Source organism: Rhinatrema bivittatum, chromosome 2, assembly GCF_901001135.1.
Source record: "Rhinatrema bivittatum chromosome 2, aRhiBiv1.1, whole genome shotgun sequence".
Classification (NCBI taxonomy): Eukaryota; Metazoa; Chordata; class Amphibia; order Gymnophiona; family Rhinatrematidae; genus Rhinatrema; species Rhinatrema bivittatum.
The window spans coordinates 615,051,345-615,070,152 of NC_042616.1; the positions used below are offsets into that span (position 1 = coordinate 615,051,345).

Sequence of the window (18,808 nt, forward strand, 5' to 3'; positions counted from 1 at the left end):
AGATTGGGGCAGTTTGCTCCACCATGATTAAGGGGCTTAGTTAGTATTTTCAGATAGATCCAGACTCTCTTTCCATTCCAGAAAAATCTTTGGAGCATTTTCCCCACTATATTGCAATCCTGTCATTTGACCCAGAGTGGTACCATCTACAGTACATAACACAATCTAGGTAGGATTATCATTCTGAAAAGCTGGACTTTACAGAGTAGGGATAGGGGTAAGCTCTGCCATTTCTTAAGTAACTGAGAGGTAGATTGTAATAATGGGCAAACATTGGCCATGTAGAGATCGGATAATTTGGTTGGGATCATGATTCCCAGGTATTTCATTTGTTTCTCAACCCATTTTAGTGAAAAAATCCCTGATCATCGGGTTTTCGTTCAGCCCCCAACATCTAAGGCTTCAGATTTATCCTCAACCCTGCAAAGTGGCCGTATTTTGCATACTCCTCCACGCCCTTCCCCTCCCACACCCGCAGCCTTGGTGCCCTCATTGACAACCAGCTCTCTTTCAAACCCTTCATTAAATCTATCCTTACTGACTGCTACTTCAAACTACAAACCATCAGAAAACTCCGGCCCCTCTTATTCCTCACTGACTTCCGTACAGTACTACAGTCTATTATCTTTTCCAAAATAGACTACTGTAATGCACTCCTCCTTGGTCTCCCTGCTACACATTCTAAGCCGTTGCAACTCCTACAGAACGCCGCAGCACGTATCCTCACTAACTCTAGGAAACGTGGCCACATTACGCCTACCCTCATCGAACTCCACTGGCTACCAATACAGTCCCGTATCCTGTTCAAAGTTCTTTCCCTCATTCATAAAAGCATCACAAACGAAAATACTGACTGGATCAACCCCCCCTCTGCTTACCCGTACATCCACTAGACCCACCCGTACTGCCCTCCAAGGGACACTCCGTACCCCCTCTATCAAATCCACTAAACTTATTTCCACAATGAACAGAGCCTTTTCCCTGGCCGGCCCCACCCTGTGGAACTCTATGCCCCCAGACTTGCGCACTGAAACATCTACTCCCAAATTCAAAAAAAAGCTAAAAACCTGGCTATTCTTACAGGCCTACCCCTCCCTCAACAACCATCCTTCCTGATGTCCCCCCAAGCGGTGTATAATGCATTCCTTGTATCACCATTTACAATATGCTTCTGCTGACTCTTCTCTCAACTCCCTTCTCCCCGTTTATTTCATTATATATTTACAGTGCTTTACATGTATTACCTTCACAATGTACGCTTGTTAATTTTTCCTTCATCTGCTCCCAATTTAGGAACCTTCGTTCCCTGTAAATAGTTACCCAGTTTCTGTTTGCTGATGTTTATCTATTGTATGCAAAGTTTACTGTTCTATGTAATGGCAGTGCCAAAAATTCTGTTTAATGACACTGTCAAAAAGTTTTAGTTTTCTGTAAACCGATACGATGTGCAAACGGCTATCGGTATATAAAAACATTTAAATAAATAAATAAATAAATAGAAAAATAAAGTGGCCGTATTCCCGCTGTATCTGAAGAAGAGGACCAAGGGATATTTCTGGATCCGTTAAAAATATGAGAATGTCATCTGCTAAGGCAGCCACTTTGAATGAACAGTTATTCTTTTGAAAGCCCCGAATATTTGGGTCAGAGTCAATTCTCCGTTGTAGGGGGATCTATGGCTAATATGTATAGCAGTGGTGAGAATGGGCATCCTTGCCGGACACCCCCCCCCCGATTGATATGTACATCCGCAGATCTGCGACCATTTACTATAATATATGAAATTAGACTAGAATAGAGAAGCTTTATATAGGATAAAATATTGCCTTGGAACCCAAATCGTTGAAGGGAAGAAAAGAGATAAGGGTGAGAACATAGGACCACTCAGTCATGTAGGAACCTTATATAGGGTGAGTATGTGACAAGTGCTTGTAACTCACTAACCCCTCGAGCAGATGTAATGGCTACTAGGAAAATAACTTTCAATGTAAGAAACTTACTATCGCAGGAATGCAAAGGCTCAAACGGGGAGCACATGAGCCTTATAAGTACTATGTTTAGGTCCCATTCTGTAACTGGTGGCCGTAGAGGGGGCTTAAGTTGTAATAGGCCCCTCAAACCGACTCACTAGGGGCTGCGTTATCGGGGCGTCCCCTACTCCCTTGTGGTACGCTGAGATGGCACGGAGGTGTACTCGTACCGAGGAAGTCTGGAGACCAGAGTCTGAAAGGTGCCAGAGATAATCTAACAGAGATGGAGTGGGGCAGGAAAAGGGGTCAATACCTTTCTGCGTGCACCACTCAGTGAATCTAGTCCACTTAGAACGATAGATTTTCATGTGGAAGGCTTTCGTGAAGCTACAAACACTTGAGAGACATCAGTTGAAAGGTTGAGCGGTTGTAGGATCAAGCTTTCAACATCCAGGCTGTGAGGGATAGCATTTGAAGATTCGGATGGCGCAGCCTGCCTTGGTTCTGAGTTATGAGATTGGACACTGTGCCCAGGCGATGGGTTCTCGGATCGAGAGGTTGAGAAGCATGGGAAACCATATTTATCGAAGTCAATACGGGGCTATGAATATCACTGACCCTTTGTCCTGTTGTAGTTTCACAAGAATTTTGGCTATTAGTGGTATCGGAGGATACGCATATAGGAGGCCTGTGTTCCAGGGGCGAGCAAAGGCGTCCATGGCTAAGTTGTTTTGCTGCTTGTGCAGGGAGCAGAATCTGTCCACTTTGTCATGCAGTTCGGATGCAAAGTGGTCTATTGTTGGTTGGCCCCAGCATTGGAAGATTTTGTTCGTTACCACAGGATCTAGTGACCACTCATGGGGATGGAACTGTCGACTGAGGCGATCTGCTACTACGTTCTGTATGCCTGCCAAATAAGTGGCCCTGAGATGCTTGGAGTGTGCAAGGGCCCAGGCCCAGATCTGCGCAGCTTCTTGGCAGAGGAGATAAGAGCCTGTGCCTCCCTGTTTGTTCAAGTACCACATTGCAACTGTGTTGTCTGTTTGTATGAGAACAGTCTTGTGTGAAAGGCAGTCTTTGAATGCAAATAGAGCATAGCGTATGGCTCTAAGCTCTAGGAGGTTGATTTGAAACTTTGCTTTGAGTTGTGTCCAAGTCCCTTGAGTTTGAAGGTTGTTCACATGAGCTTCCCAACCCAAGTTGGATGCGTCTGTGGTTAAGGTCACTTGAGGAACTGTTTGCTGGAAGGGTAGACCTGTCTGGATTTTGGCTTTGTTTGTCCACCAGAGAAGTGATAGACACAGCTGGTGGGTTACATGGATCTGGGATGAAAGAGGTTGAATAGCCTGGAGCCACTGAGATTTCAAAATCCATTGAGTTATCTTCATGGCCTGCCTGGCCATAGGAGTGATGTGGACCGTGGAAGCCATGTGGCCCAGCAAATGAGGAATTGATGGGCTGAGGCTGTTTCTTTTGTGCGCAGAGACTTAGCTAGCTTGGAGTGTGTCTGTGCGGTCATTGGGCAGGAAGGCCTTTGCGATTGTGGTGTCCAAATTTGCTCCGATGAAAGTCAGGAGGTGAGATGGAATTAGGTGGGATTTCTGATAATTGATGAGAAACCCCAACAAATGTAGCAGATTGATGGTGAGCTTGAGAGATTCTTGTTTGGGTTGGTTCTTGATTAGCCAGTCGTCCAGGTAAGGAAACACGTGTATGCTGTGTTTGCATAGATGAACCGCAGCCACTGCTAGGCATTTTGTAAATACATGGGGTGGCGAGGCAAGTCCGAAAGGCAGAACCCAGTACTGAAAATGTTGATGTCCCACTATAAAGCGCAGATATTTGCAGTGATGTGGGGATATTGGAATATGCACATAAGCGTCTTGAAGATCCAGAGGACAGAGCCAATCTCCTTCTTGCAGAAGGGGAAGTATGGTGCCCAAGGACACCATCCTGAATTTTTCTTTCTGTAGAAATTTGTTGAGATTGCAGAGGTCTAGGATGGGGTGGAGGCCGCCTGATTTCTTTGGAATGAGAAAATAGCGGGAGTAGAACCCTCTGCCCTGCTATGCCCGGGGAACGGCTTCCACAGCCCTGGCGCTCAGAAGGGTGGACATTTCTGACTCTAGAAGGGTTGTGTGATCTTTTTGCAACGAAAGTGGATTGGGTGGTGAATCAGGGGGTACTATGAGGAAGTTTAGATGGTATCCCTGGGTTATGATGGATATAACCCATTGGTCTGTGGTAAAGCTGAGCCAGTTTGTTATGAAGTGGTGAATCAGACCTCCTACTGGCAAGTCTGGATTTGGATTTGTGGAGTGGCTGCTGTTCTCTGGACAGATTTCAAAATCCAGAGACTTGGCCTGTTTGGGGGCTGGCTGAGGCCTGAATGACTTGGGCTGTCGTGGATATCTTCTCTGAGGTGGTTTGGTTGGTCTCACATGAGATGTAGGTGGATAGTACCTGCGTGAGTGATAAAAGGGTCTTCTGGGGTCCCTTCTCGTGGTCCTTTTTGCAGAGGAGAGAACCTCTGTAGTAACCGTGGACAGTTGACACAGGGTCTCATGATGGTCTTTCAGTTGAGCCACTGCATCCTGTATCTTGTCGCCGAATAGATTTTCTCCGGTACACGGCAGATCAGCGAGCCTGTCTTGGACTTCAGTTCACAAGTCAGATGCCTTAAGCCAGGCTCACCTTCTAGCACTCATTCCAGTCACTGATAAGTGAGAAGCAGTCTCAAAAGAATCGTAAGCCGCCCTTACCTTCATGCTTTCCAGCCTCAAGGCCTTTCTGTAGTACGGCATTGAGGTTATCTTGTTGTTGTTGTTGGGGAAGAGAGTCAGCTATTCCCTGAACTTGCTTCTAGAAATTCCTCTGATATTGTGTCATGTATAGTTGGTATGCAACTATGCATGACACTAGCATAGAGCCCTGAAAGATTTTTTGACCCAAAATATCCAGGAATTTTTGGTCTCTTCTAGGGGGAGATGAAGAGTGAGGGCCCAGACGCCTGGCCTTTTTCTGCGCGGATTCAACTACCACTGATTGGTGGGGTAGTTGTGGCTTTTGGAATCCTGGAGTATGTTGGACCAGATACGTTGCATCTGTCTTCCTATTTACTGGTGGGACAGTGCAAGGGTGCTTCCATAGACGATGTTGGAGATCCAAGAGTACCTCGTGGACGGGAATAGCCATAATTTATTTGGGAGCATCAACAAACTGGAGGAATTCCAATGTTTTATGACGTGTCTCTTCCTCTGTGACCAGGTCAAAAGGGATTGTCTCTGATATTTCCTTTACAAAATTAGCAAAGGAGAGGTCTTCTTTCTTCCGGAGGAAATGGTTCTGATAGTAGGTCCTCCATAGAAGTGTCAGTGTCAACATCCTCCCATGGGTCATATGGGGTCTCTGGCTAAGATCCAGAGGGAGGGAAAAAAGCTGGTACTGCAGGACATGTTGGCATCAACAGATCCTTCAATGGAGGATGTGGTGGCACCGATGAAGATTTCGGCAGCATCGATGGCATTGAGGGGAATCATGGGTGTCTTGGTCCAGAGAGCCCCGGACCAGGAACCGGTTCCAGCATCGGTGGAAGCGGTGCGGGAGAGGACTGGAGTCCGTGCCTTTGTCTTCTGAGGACCCAGAACGGGTATCGGGGGTTTCAGAGACTCGATAGGTTGTTTTGGCATCGGCGGCCCAGGCTGGGTCGGAAAGGCACAGATGAGTGTGTGTCCAGGCGGTCGAGCAGCGGTGTAAATATCTATGGCTCTGGTGTCTGTGCCGGTATGGGGGCCGGCGTAGAGGGTGGCTGTAGGTTCCGGGGGGTATTTAGGAACGCCTGTCGGACAAGTATGTCCAGCTCCTCCCTGGAAGCTGGTATAAGGTAACACTGCTACAGGGGAAGGCAGGCTAGGTGCTACTGGCACCTCCATAGGAGTTTGTGGGGGCTCAGTACCCAGCACAGATATCGGTGGGGATCGCCTCGGTATCTCGGGTGAAGAGGAGGTTGGAGGCTCCTCTACCCGTGTCCTCTTCGTAGTTGGCTCTATAGCCATCGTGGCCAATGCGGTGTCAGTACTGGCACTGGGAGTGGAATCGCATCGGTACCAGTGAAGATGTTTCCCTCGGTGCTCGGTCTGGTCTTTCTCTGGCACAGAGGAAGACGATGCCAATGCCTTAGATGTGGTCTGTGATGGATGGTCACTGCTGCCTTGGTGCTCCCGGCGAGGTTTGTCGATGGATTTTTTTGATGTTTCTGCCAGTGATGACTGGGTGGACATCAATGGAGTTACGTTGATTTTGAAAAGGGACTCCATCTTGTCTAGGCGGGCCCGCCTACCCTTTGGGGTCATTTGAGCACAGCTTGGGTATCGACGAACGTCGTGTGATGAGCCGAGGCACAGCACACAGACATCATGCGGGTCCGTAATCGACATGGTACGGGGACACTCCGGCCGGGTATTTTCTGTAACCCGTTGCCATGATGGAAAAAAAGGGGCCGCAAAAACGGTCGATGGCCTGCGAACACCGAGGAAAGGGGAGCGGGAACCGACTGAAGACGGTAGAATTTACTCACTGAGTGATGAAAAACGATGTCGCAATGGGAGACCCCTAGGAGGGAACTTTTTTTGTGAAGTAAATTTCAAGTTTTTCCGTGAGGAATTATAGTGAGAATTCTCACAGAGCTCCCAACCGCGAGGCAAACCGCAGTGTGAAAAAAAAAGAGACTGAAGGGAGACCCCTGTGGCTACAGGGATTATGGCATGCTCAGTGTACTAGTCAAAAGTTCTAGAAACTTTGACAAAAAAGTTTCCGTGATAGGGCTCAGTCTGCTGACATCACCCACATGTGAGGACTACCATCCTGCTTCTCCTGGGAGAATACAGTAATATGCGCTGTATTAAAATGGTTGGAGAATGTATTCCGCTGTAAGGCATCTGTATAGAATGAGGTTAGTTGTTTTAGGACTTGTGCCATGAGGAGTTTACAGAAATCGTAGGAGAACCCATCCGGGCCTGGGGCCTTACCTGATTTACTTCTGGCTATCTCATTTAAAACTTCTACCTGTTGAACTGGTCTGTTAAGGAATTGGAGCTGAGCTTTCATTAACTTTGGTAATGTAAGGTGTTTGAAAAAATCTTCCTCAGCTGAAGCTCCCGCTCCCCCAGAGAGTCATCCATGTAGAGGGTTTCATAAAACACTCTGAACACCTCGCAGATCTCTGCCTGTCCTGTAACTAGCCCTTCTTGTGTATTCTTCATACGTGAAACAAAGGTTTTCCTTCTTTGAGATCTAACCACATTGTTGCCAAACCTGTAAAAGTTATGACGGAAACCTGTAATAGTTTCTGTGCCCTTTGTTGTAACAGAAAATTCAGATCTCACAAGATCGCCCAGTAGGCAATATGATTTGTGGTCTAGGGATGGTCATTTAAGTTCTGTTTTGCCGTTTGGAGCTGTCGTTCCAACTGCAAAACCGCTTTGTTGGCTCTGCGCCTCCTTGAGGCTACATACGAGATGATTTCACCCTGATCACTACCTTAGTGGTTTCCCAGAACAAATGAGGGTCATCTAGGTGCTGGTCATTATGGCTGAGAAAGTCTTCCCATTTAGTCTTTAGGAGTTCCTGAAAGTCTTGATCTTTGTTCAAAAAACCTGGGAATCTCCAAAATCGTTCCAAAGGTTCATGTATCAAAAACTACAAGTTGATCCATATGATCGCATGGTCTGAGACAATTTGAGGGCCAATGGTTGCATTCGTAAAAAAGGAAAAACCGATCGGGGTATCAGAATGTAGTCTATCCGAGACAAGGAGGCATGAGCTCGGGAGATGTGAGTGTAATCCCTCTCTTCTGGGTGGAGAATGCACCAGGAGTCTAAGAGATCTAATTCCTCACCAAGAAAAGCCATCCCTTTCTTTGTTTCACGCTTAGGGGGAGGTCCCGGAGGACATTTGTCTAGATGGGGTTCATAAGTGATGTTGAAATCTCCTGCTAACATTAAATACCCCCGGGCATACAGCATTAATTGATCAAGAATATAGGTGAAGAAGCTGTGGGAGTAATTGTTAGGTGCATAAATGCTACAAATGGTAATCTCTGCCGTTTAAGAGGCCCATTTTCATCACAAATCTGCCCTCAGCATCATGTTTTGTATCCAGTATCTGGAGATTAGTGTCTTTATGGACCAAAATGGCCACTCCTGCTGCTTTTTTTTTTTTTTTAATCTTTTGCCGCCGTGAAATAGCAAGCACCTACCCACTCTCACACCAGTTTCTGACTTTCTTGCTGACACAAATGAGTTTCCTGAAGGCAGGCAATATTAGTTTTGCATTTCTTTAACTGAAGAAGGACTTTCTCTCTCTTTATCGGGGATCCCAAGCCATTAACATTCCAAGAGGTTACTCTCATCAGGGCCCCCATTTGGGCCATACTATAGTAATAGACTTTGGTGCTGCTTAGCAGGTATATAAAGAAAGGCCTTCTTCACTGCTTGAGTCTGAATAACCTCTCCGTTTCTGATTCTGATGCCCGATCTATCTGGGTCCCCCGGTTCTAACTCAGTTTGACCCAGACCTATGAGCTTTGAATGGTTCTGCATCCTATATTTATTAATATGGTCCACGCTGTCATTAGCATTATACATATAGAACAGAAGTGACCCTCCCTGCCTCCCCTACCCCACCCTCCCTCCTTCAAACCCCTAACAATCTAGGTCTGTAATAGGCCCTATATATTTATATGGGGTCAGGTGTCACTTTTGTGATGCGTTCGGGTGCCACGCTTCCTAAATTTCAACTTTTTAACTGTGTAACGGGAAGGAAAGAAAACAAAAAACAGCATAGTAAGAGCCATACAGACTATATGCCAGTCAGGCATATAGTCCGTGTAGAGGCCTTTCCATGAGATACTCAGAGGGGTGTGGTGTTAAAGAATAGTAGCCATGAATGATGAACTGACAAGTCCCAACATAGCTGGAAACTCTGGATATGAAGTCCAAGTCTCTTCTCCCGGTCTATAAATGACCTGCATCATGTTGCCCGCTGCTGCATCGGCTCACCTGCCATTTCAATTAGTAAGTACAATAGCATGAACCGAGAGGGGAGCAAAATAGAAACCACATAAGAAGGTGAAAGAACCCGAAACAGTCCAGCTAGAGGTTGGCTCCTTATTACTATCTGTCTCTGAAGGCCACTCTCGGCTGCACATATGGTCTGGCTGATGCATGCGTCACAAAGTAAAGGTTAGCTATGTAGCTGTTCCAAAACCTTCGCCACTTCGGTCACTGATTCAAAGAATTTTGTCTGATCTAAATGCCAAACCTTCAATCTCACCAGAAACTGAAGGGAGAATTTGATTTTCTTTTCAAAGAGCACAGTGCAGACTGGGGAGAACCCACGTCGCATAGCTGACACTCGCGCAGAGAAATCCTGAAAGATGTGTACCTTTGTAGATTTATAAGTAAGCTCCTGAGCCTTGCAGTAGGCCTGTAAGATGATTTGCTTGTAGGCATAGTTTAGTTGTTTTGCTATTACTACTCTGGGCCTTGGATCCCGCTCCTTCCGCGGGCCCAGCCGATGTGTCCTTTTCACCTGAAGAGCTGGATGGGGTGTTGGTAATTGTAATACCTCCAAGTAGCCATGATTCCAGAAAAATGCTAAGGTTTTGGTCAGCGATTTCTTCTGGGATGCCCGTTAAGCGCAGGTTAGACCGGCGCGTTCGATTTTCCAGGTCATCTAACTTAGAGGCTTGTGCCTCCCCTGTCTTTTCGAGCGCTAGGAGTTTCGTCATAGTCACTAGTTGGTCATCCTCAAGTACCGCTACAGGGCCCTCAACTTGTAAGAATCTCAGGTTTATGTCCGCCAGCGTAGTCTGTACCTCCGAAACCTGCGATGAGATAACTGCTAGCTTAGTGTCCAGGGCCTCCAGCACTGCTGCTTTGAGATCCTGGTGTTCTGGCTGCTCAGTGTTTCCAGCGTGGCTGCCATTTTGGGGTCAGACTTCGATTTTTCTTTGTCCTCCTTACCAGTCCTTAAAGGCATACCGGAGGGAGACTTTTGCACATATGAAGCGATCGACATATACCATGCATGGGGTCTGCGTTTTGCAAAGTCGAGTGGATTGGAACAGCAATGAAACGGTGTTTCGGAGACTGTGGCACCCGGAGCTCCTCAGAACACGTCCGTCTCTGTTCACCGCATCATGTGACCTCCATCTTCCTAATTTTAATACAAGGGGAGACAAAGGGAGAAGATGCACATGAATTCATCACTATGCACACTGGCTTCCACAAGAAAAGGGAGAAGTTGGTGGGGGCAGCTGATTCAGTTACTTAGGCTTCTAGAGCTCCTTCACTGCTGCTGTTCTCAACATTCACTGAGCTTAAGTACTGTTTATTGTCTTGCTATACCGCTTTTTCATGAACATTAAAGTGATTTACAATAGAAACAAATCACATAATAAAAAATACATGTTAATAAACATAATGGAGAGCCAGTGGATAAAATGTATTTGGATTTTCACAAGGCATTAGACTAAGTGTCTCATGAGACAGAAAAAAACTCAAAACGTGGCTATTTCATCAAGCCTTTGCTGACCCTCCAGACAATCTCTAGTCACCTTTATTCCCACCGAGACGATTTTATCCCCTCCCTGACGAATGGATTGCTATCCGCTCGAAAGATGGACTCTGGCACTTTTAGGTTAAAGCACCTTAAGCTTTAACCCACATCCTTTATTATTATTATGTTACAATACTTCCTGCCTTTTTTCTTCCAGCTATATTTAGCTTCCAAGTTTCTACTCCTTGTTAAATGTAACTTTACCTTATTCTCCTCTATTGTTATTCACTTTATTTATTGCTTCAGTTATCCTTGTTCTATGTAAACCGATCCGATATGGTTATCACTATGAAGGTCGGTATAAAAAAAGTGTTAAATAAATAAATAAATAAATAAATAAATAAATGAGAGACTCCTGAGAAAATGAAAAAGTCATGGGATAGGAGACAGAGACTTGTTGTGGATTGCAAACTAGTTAAAGATAGGAAACAGAGAAGTCTAAATGTTCAGTTTTCTCAGTGGAGAAAGGTAAAAAGTGGAATACCTCAAGGATCTGTACTGGGATTAGTGCTTTTTAATATATTTATAAACAAACTAGAAAGAGGAATGATCAAGTTTGCAGACAATTATTTCTGAGGGTAAGAGAAGACCTACAGTACCTGAATGTAATCTGCTTCAAAGTACAAAAAGGCAGAATTTAAATCAAATATATAAATATATAGAGGATTGTGAGAAATTAGAAGAGGACCTTGTGATACTGGAAGACTGGATATTCAAATGGCAGATGAAATTTAATGTGGATAAAGTGATGTGCATAGGAAAAAGTAACCCACTCTGTTGTTACACGGTTAGGTTGCTGTAACATGGTAGTCTACCGACCACTCATCTGGCCCTTTCAGACCTGTCATGGCTAAGATGTGAACCCATTGGATCACTGTTGGATTGGTGCTGCCTGATCTGCGAGAAGATCCGTCTCCAACAGGTGGCAGCTGATGCAAGTCAGCGGCGCACAGAACCAAGGAAGGCACACAGTCAGGCGAGAGTTGGGGCAGGTGCAATCTGTTCGTAGAGAAGACTACCAGGCCAAGATCAGGGCAGACTGCAAGCAGAGCGAAGTTAGAACAGTCCAGGTCAAAGCAAAGCAGGAGCGAGAAGAAGTGAATACTCTGGTACAGAACTAACAAGACCTGCTGCTCAGGCAATTGCCAAAGCCAACTGAGCTTCTTTGCGTTAAACAGTGCTTATATCATCAAATTGCACTACAGGATTTCCTGTATTCAGGCCCTATAAAGCTCAATACTTCCTGGGTGTGCCCCTAGTCAGCTACAGGATGCAGGGCAGAGCCAGGATGCAGGGACCTATGCTGGAAAGCTGCAGGAGAGCGCAAGACACCACACCAGATACATTTCAGTTCCACATTAGGCAGTGCCATCCAGGAAAATTATCTAGGAGTCAGAGGAAAATACTTTGAAATCCTCTGCTCAGTGTACGGTGGCAGTCATAAAAGTAATGGGGGGTTTTTTTCACCTCAGAATATAATTTACTTATTTGCCAACAATAGAGCTCACTAAACAGTCTCCACTCATAGGGTTAACCTTAAAATGAATCAAAATGATCAAACATTTAACCCCTAAATCCAGGTTCTTATGGCTTGGCCTGGCCACTGTTGGAAACAGGATGCTGGGCTTGATGGACCCTTGTTCTGACCCAGTATGGCATGTTCTTATGTGAAACACTGCATCATTGTTTCTCCATGTTTCATAAATATGAAAAGATGGACAAGTAGTAGTTTCATATATTAGCCAGTCAAGGCACTGACCTGATTGCCTGATACTTTATATTATTAATCATTAACTAACCACCGACCCCATTTTTAAATGCAGACTCACAAAAAAAATTTATTTTTTTTTTTAGAAAAAATTTCTTGTGTATGCTGTGCTCTCATCACTTTTAAAATCCAATAATTATGAAATTTTCAAGTACTGCCTAATTTATCTCTTCAAATAGAATCACTATTCTTTCCCCCTTGCGCAGGCCGATGAAGCTATGAGAAGACTCATCTATAACTTTTACTTATTCACTATATACTTAGCTGTTAAACTCCCAACTTGGCCAGGTTTCAGAAATCGTCCATCAGGGGAACAGTCCACACAAACAATCCAAGATACTACTGCATCCATCCAGCGACAGGAACCTTTTTCAAAAATGGCGTGGGTAAATTGTTTTCAAACCTTCAAAGTATTTAAATGTAAACATATGACTTAAAACATATGTTAGAATATAAATACTTTGTTAGCATTTAAATACATGACAGCAGAAAAAGACTATGGCCCAACCAGTCTGCCTATCTGTCCAATTAATTTAGCATTAGAATTCTCATCACTTCCTTAGAGATCCTCTGTATTTATCCCATGCTTTCTTGAATTCAGTTACTGATTTGTCTCCAGCATTTCCACATATCCACCACCATTTCAGTAAAGATTACGCCTGGGTAACCCCTTTCAACCTCATCTCATGACCCCTCATTCTAGAGCCTCAACTCCTGTGCTTGGAAATCTTTGAATGTCTTTATTATATCTCAACTTTCCTCTAGAGCAGCGATTCTCAACCGGTGTGTTGCGACACACCAGTGTTTCGCCAAGCACCAGCAGGTGTGTCACAGCTTCCCGGTGTCCCGCTGCCCCGGTTGAGCTTCCCCTCCCTCTGCATCGCAGCAAGTTCCATATATTCTTCCACTAATACTGCTGTTCCGTCCGGCAGGAACAGCAGCAGTGTCAGTGGAAGCCAGTGGCGTACTAAAGGGGGGGGGGGGGGGGGGCGGGGAGGGCAGTCCGCCCTGAGTGACGACAGGGGATGGGTGACATCGGGAGTGTTTCGTAGCACCAGTCAGCTGATTTTATGTACAATCTGGCAGCGCAGCTACAGAAGAGAAAAGAAAACATGCTTTGCCTGTCCTGAGCGTGTGCTTCTCCAACCAGCTCTGCTGTGCTTGCTGGCTCCTGTCCTGTCCCTCTCATTGCGCCTCTCTTGCTGTGGCCAACAATTAGAGGCCCAGCGCAGTGCAGATTTGGGACAGCCAGGCGAGAGCTCCCACCCCCTTGCAAACAATTAGAGCCCCCCCCCCCCAGCACGGTAGCACTGTGGTGTTCTGCCAGTAGGCTTCTTGCACCTGGCCGGAAGGAGGACCACCTTGGGGTAGAGGTGAGACACATGGTGTACTGACAGAGAAGAGGAGAGGGTGTGAGTGAGGGATGGAAAGGGCAGAGGGTGGTGAGTGACAGAGGGAAGGGGAGGAAGTGGGAGTGAGAATGAGGGGGTGAGTGACTGAGTAGGAAGGGGAGGGGATGAGTGAAAGAGGGAAGTGGTGGGAGGGAGGTAGTGGGAGGAAGAGGGGAATAGGTCAGAGGAAGAGGAAGAGGGTTTGAGTGACTGGGGCAAGGAATGGAAGATGAGTGGGAGGGAAAGGAGATGAGAGTGGGGGAAGGAGGATGAGTGACTGAGAGGAAGGGAAGGGGGAATGAAGGAGAAGAGTGTAGAAGAGTGAATATAAGACAGCGGAGAAAGTTTGTGTGCGCGCTCCACTAATCCATGACAATCTCAGGGTTACTGGAAATCAAAAGTTCCCAGGTATGGTGTGGGGAAAAATGTTTATCCATATTAGTTTTAATTATTGGGTATTATTTGATGTTTGCTGTTTTGAAATATGTTATTGATGGTTAGGAAATTTTTAAAAATTTGTACAGGAGCTCTAATTATTGGTTGATATTCTATTCATCAACTGTTTTAATATATTTTTTAGTATGATTTTATTATTCTGATTGATTTATATTTCTTGACTGTCTTGTTTTGAGTAATAGTGATGATCTGCTTTTCCATTGCTGCACTGCATACAGAATCTGGCTTGTTGCGGTTTCTGGTTCAGTTTGTGTCTCTGTATGAGAGAGTGACAGACAGAGGAAGTGTTTATGAGTTTGTATGCATGCCCCCAGCCTACAATAATCTCAGGGTGACAGATCTGGAGAGTAGGGTATTTTTTAAAACCTTATTAGTTTTAATTATTAGGTGTTATTTAATGTGTCTGCTGTTTTGAAATATTTTATCAATGTTTAGGGCGTGCCAAAGGAAGTATCCATCCCAGGTGCCAAATACTTTCGGTACGCCACTGGAGGAAGCTGTCAATATCAGCGGCATGGCTCTTTCTTCTTCCCACTCCCACAGCCCGGAACAGGAAGTGATGTAAGTGGGGTGCATGGGAAGCAGAGAAGACCATACTGCATAAAGTAGCAGCAGAAGCGTGGACCCAGACTGGCTCTCAATCGCTCACATATACACGTTTTTTCTCTCTCATTTATATAGGCTCTTAATTACACATTTACACACATGCTGTCTTTTCACGCTTACAAGCACAGGCTTTCAATCACACACACGCTGGAGAGACTGGAGTGTGTTCTTGTGGACAGTCCAAAGCTAGGGCGTGCACCTGACCGATGTGTATATCATAGGCATCACAGGTCAACCGGACTGCACAATAGTGCTGCACAAGCATAGCCATCTCTCCAGTCTGGTCATGTGAACTTGCAATCTCTGTGTATGCTAACGCAGCAGGATTAGTTCTCTGCATTGGTCACATATAACATTACACTTCTGCACATTTCTCTTGCTAGGGGTCTGGCTTTGGCTTTCCACTGGATGTCTAAGTGCTATTCAAAATGCAGTATGAGGATGCCTGAGGGCTCTCCCCTCTGGTTTTAAAATGCATCTTCATCAGTTCCTAGCTTGCACTCACTCTCTCCCTGGACAATATAATCCCTTTGACTGTATGCAGTCTGGTCATAGTACTTGTAAGCCTTGCGCGAGTTTATGCTTCGGCCCTTTAATTGCCATGTGCTATTCATCTCTGCTTGAAAAATGGGCCTGGTGAACCTCCAATTGATAGAGCAATTTAGGAATAGCATATTCCCCTTAGGGTGTAACTGAATATTGCACATTTTCCATAAGAGACAGTTTCTGGATGAGGCCATGCTGTGCCTGTGGCATATATAACATGCAGTACCTTTCTAAATAGAGACAACTGTATAGCAAATGTTGCTTACCTGATGTAACAGGTGTTCTCACAGGACAGCAGGATGTTAGTCCTCACAAATGGGTGACATCGAGGATGGAACCCAACCACTGAAAACTTCTGTCAAAGTTTCTAGAACTTTGACTGGCCCCTACTGGGCATGCCCAGCACGGCACCAACCCTGCAGCCAGCAGGGGTCCCCCTTCAATCTTGTTTCAAAGCTACAGGCAGTGCCGAAAAAATAAAATAAGAAAAATGAACCCAACACCGCGGGGTGGCGGGCAGTTTTCGTGAGGACTAACATCCTGCTGTCCTGTGAGAACACCTGTTACATCAGGTAAGCAACATTTGCTTTCTCACAGGACAAGCAGGATGGTTGTCCTAACAAATGGGTGAGTACCGAGCTGAGGATGTCCGAACGTGCACCAAAAGTACCCAACGGCGTGCAACAGGCACAACAACTGGGGTGAAATTTGGTAGAGGACATCCGCACACCACCGGGTAGGCGGAAGGGTGTTGGTACGTCATGTTGGAAAAAGGTTACGCAAGACAGATTGGCCGAAGATGGAATCCTGTCTTCCAGCTTTGTCCAAACAGTAGTGGGCTGCAAATGTATGGAGAGAACTCCAGGTAGCAGCCCTGCAGATGTCAGGAAGCGGCACCAATCGAAGGTGTGCTACTGAAGTCACCATGGCCCTCACAGAGTGTGCTTTAACACGGTCTTGAAAAGGAATGCCAGCTTGCTGATAGCAGAAAGAGATGCAGTCCGCCAACCAGCAGGAAAGCGCCTGCTTACCCACAGGTTGCCCTAACTTGTTAGGATGGAAAGAGACGAATAATTGAGTGCTCTTCCTGTGGGCAACTGTACGGTGTAGATAGAAAGCTAGAGCTCGTTTGCAGTCGAGGGTATGCAGAGTCTGTTCCCCGGAGTTGGAGTGGGGCCTGGGAAAGAAAATAGGTAGTATGATGGATTGATTAATATGAAACTCCGAAACTACCTTAGGTAAGAATTTAGGGTGAGTGCGGAGTACCCCCCGGTCCTGCAGGAGTTTAGTGTAAGGCGGATAGGTAACTAGGGCCTGTAACTCACTAACCCTGCGAGCTGAAGTGATAGCCAAAAGGAAAATCACTTTCCAAGAGAGATATTTAAGGTCACAGGAGTGAAGAGGTTCGAAGGGTGGTTTCATAAGGCGACCAAGAACCAGACTAAGGTCCCAAGAGGGGGCCGGAGGACGTAAAGGTGGCTTCAAATGGAGCAAGCCTTTAAGAAAGCGTGTTACAAGGGGTTGTACTGAGATAGGGACACCCCCCGATACCTTTATGGAAGGCGGCTACCGCACTGACATGCATTCTAATGGAAGAGGTCTTTAGACCGGATTCTGACAAATGCCAGAGATAGTCCAAAAACTTAGGAATTGGACAGGAAAGGGGATCAAGGGTCTGCGAAGTGCACCATGATGTGTACCTTTTCCATTTGTAGGAGTAAGATTTTCTTGTAGAAGGCTTTCGTGAAGCTATGAGGACATGAGAAACTGAATCAGATAGGTTTCAGACCTATCCCAGACGACATCCATGCCATCAGGGACAAGGCTTGGAGATTGGGATGGAGGAGGCATCCGTCGTTTTGAGTGATCAGATGCGGGTCCTTTCCCAAGGGAATTTGTCTGCGGATGGAGAGATCCTGGAATATGGGAAACCACACTTGGTGTGGCCAGTGAGGTGCTATCAGGATCATGGTTCCCTTGTCCTGACGTGGCTTCACGAGAGTCTTCGACAGAACAGGAAGTGGAGGGAATGCATAAAGCAGACCGGTTGTCCATGGGAGGGAGAATGCATCCCTGGGCCGAGAGTGCTGATTCCAAATGAGGGAGCAGTAATTGGCCACTTTGTGGTTCTGAGGGGACGCAAAGAGGTCTATGTGGGGATAACCCCATTTTTGGAAAAGAGAGGTCGCTACCAAGGGATTGAGTGACCACTCGTGCGGTTGGAAGACTCAGCTTAGCCTGTCTGCCAAGACATTTTCTACTCCCGGCAAGTAGGTGGCTCTGAGGTACATGGAACGGGAGAGGGCTTCTGCCCAAATCTGCGCAGTTTCCTGACAGAGAAGGAAGGAGCCTGTGCCTCCCTGCTTGTTGATGTACCACATGGCCACCTGGTTGTCTGTCTGAATCAAGATTATGTGATTTGATAGGGAATCTTGAAAGGCTCTGAGAGCATATCAGATTGCTCGAAGCTCCAGGAAATTTATCTGGTGTTTGGCTTCCTCTGGAGACCAGAATCCTTGAGTTTGTAGACTGTTTACATGGGCTCCCCATCCGACGTTGGAAGCGTCGGTGGTGAGAGTTATTTGAGGATCTGGTGGGTGAAAGGGCAAGCCCTGTAGGAGGTTGGATTGATTTTTCCACCAGGCAAGAGACAGACGGAGCGCGTCGGTGACGCGGACAATGGTTGACAGAGGCTGAGTGGCTTGGATCCATTGTGACTTCAGAGTCCATTGCATGACTCTCATGGCCAGACGGGCCATTGGAGTCACAAACTGAGGAGGCCATGTGTCCCAGCAGAATGAGGAATTGGTGAGCTGTAGCTGTGGGTTGAGACTGCAGCTGGCGAGCTAGGGACACAAGGGTTTGAACCCATTGGTGAGGAAGGAAGGCTTTTGCCTGTAAGGTGTCCAAGTCTGCTCCAATGAAGGATAAGGTTTGAGATGGGATTAAGTAGGATTTCTCGTAGTTGACAAGAAATCCTAGAGAAATTAGAGTTCGAATTGTCAGGGTCAGAGAAGACCGAGCGATCTGCTGGGTTGTGGCCCTGATCAACCAATCGTCCAAGTAGGGGTAGACATGGACGCCTTCCTTCCTGAGGAACGCTGCAACCACTACGAGACATTTGGTGAAAACTCGCGGTGCGGATGCGAGACCAAATGGGAGCACTCGGTATTGATAGTGGTTTTGGCCTACTAGAAATCGGAGGTATTTGCAATGAGATTGAGTTATCGCAATGTGGGTATAAGCGTCTTTGAGGTCTAGAGAGCAGAGCTAGTCCTCTCTTTGCAGCAGAGGGAGAAGCGAGCCCAGGGTTACCATCTTGAACTTTTCTCTGAGAAGGTACTTGTTGAGGGCCCATAGGTCCAGTATTGGTCGAAGTCCTCCTGACTTTTTTGGGATCAGAAAGTACCTGGAATAGAACCCTAGTCCTTGTTGCAAGAGAGGAACGGGTT

The 18,808-nt window shown here is 46.1% G+C and overlaps 1 protein-coding gene across 3 annotated transcripts in view; it reads right to left on the minus strand.

Moving 5' to 3' along the window:
* B4GALT6 (beta-1,4-galactosyltransferase 6) overlaps window positions 1-18,808 on the minus strand; it is a 256,834-nt gene that overhangs the window by 81,160 nt on the left and 156,866 nt on the right. The window lies entirely within an intron of this gene.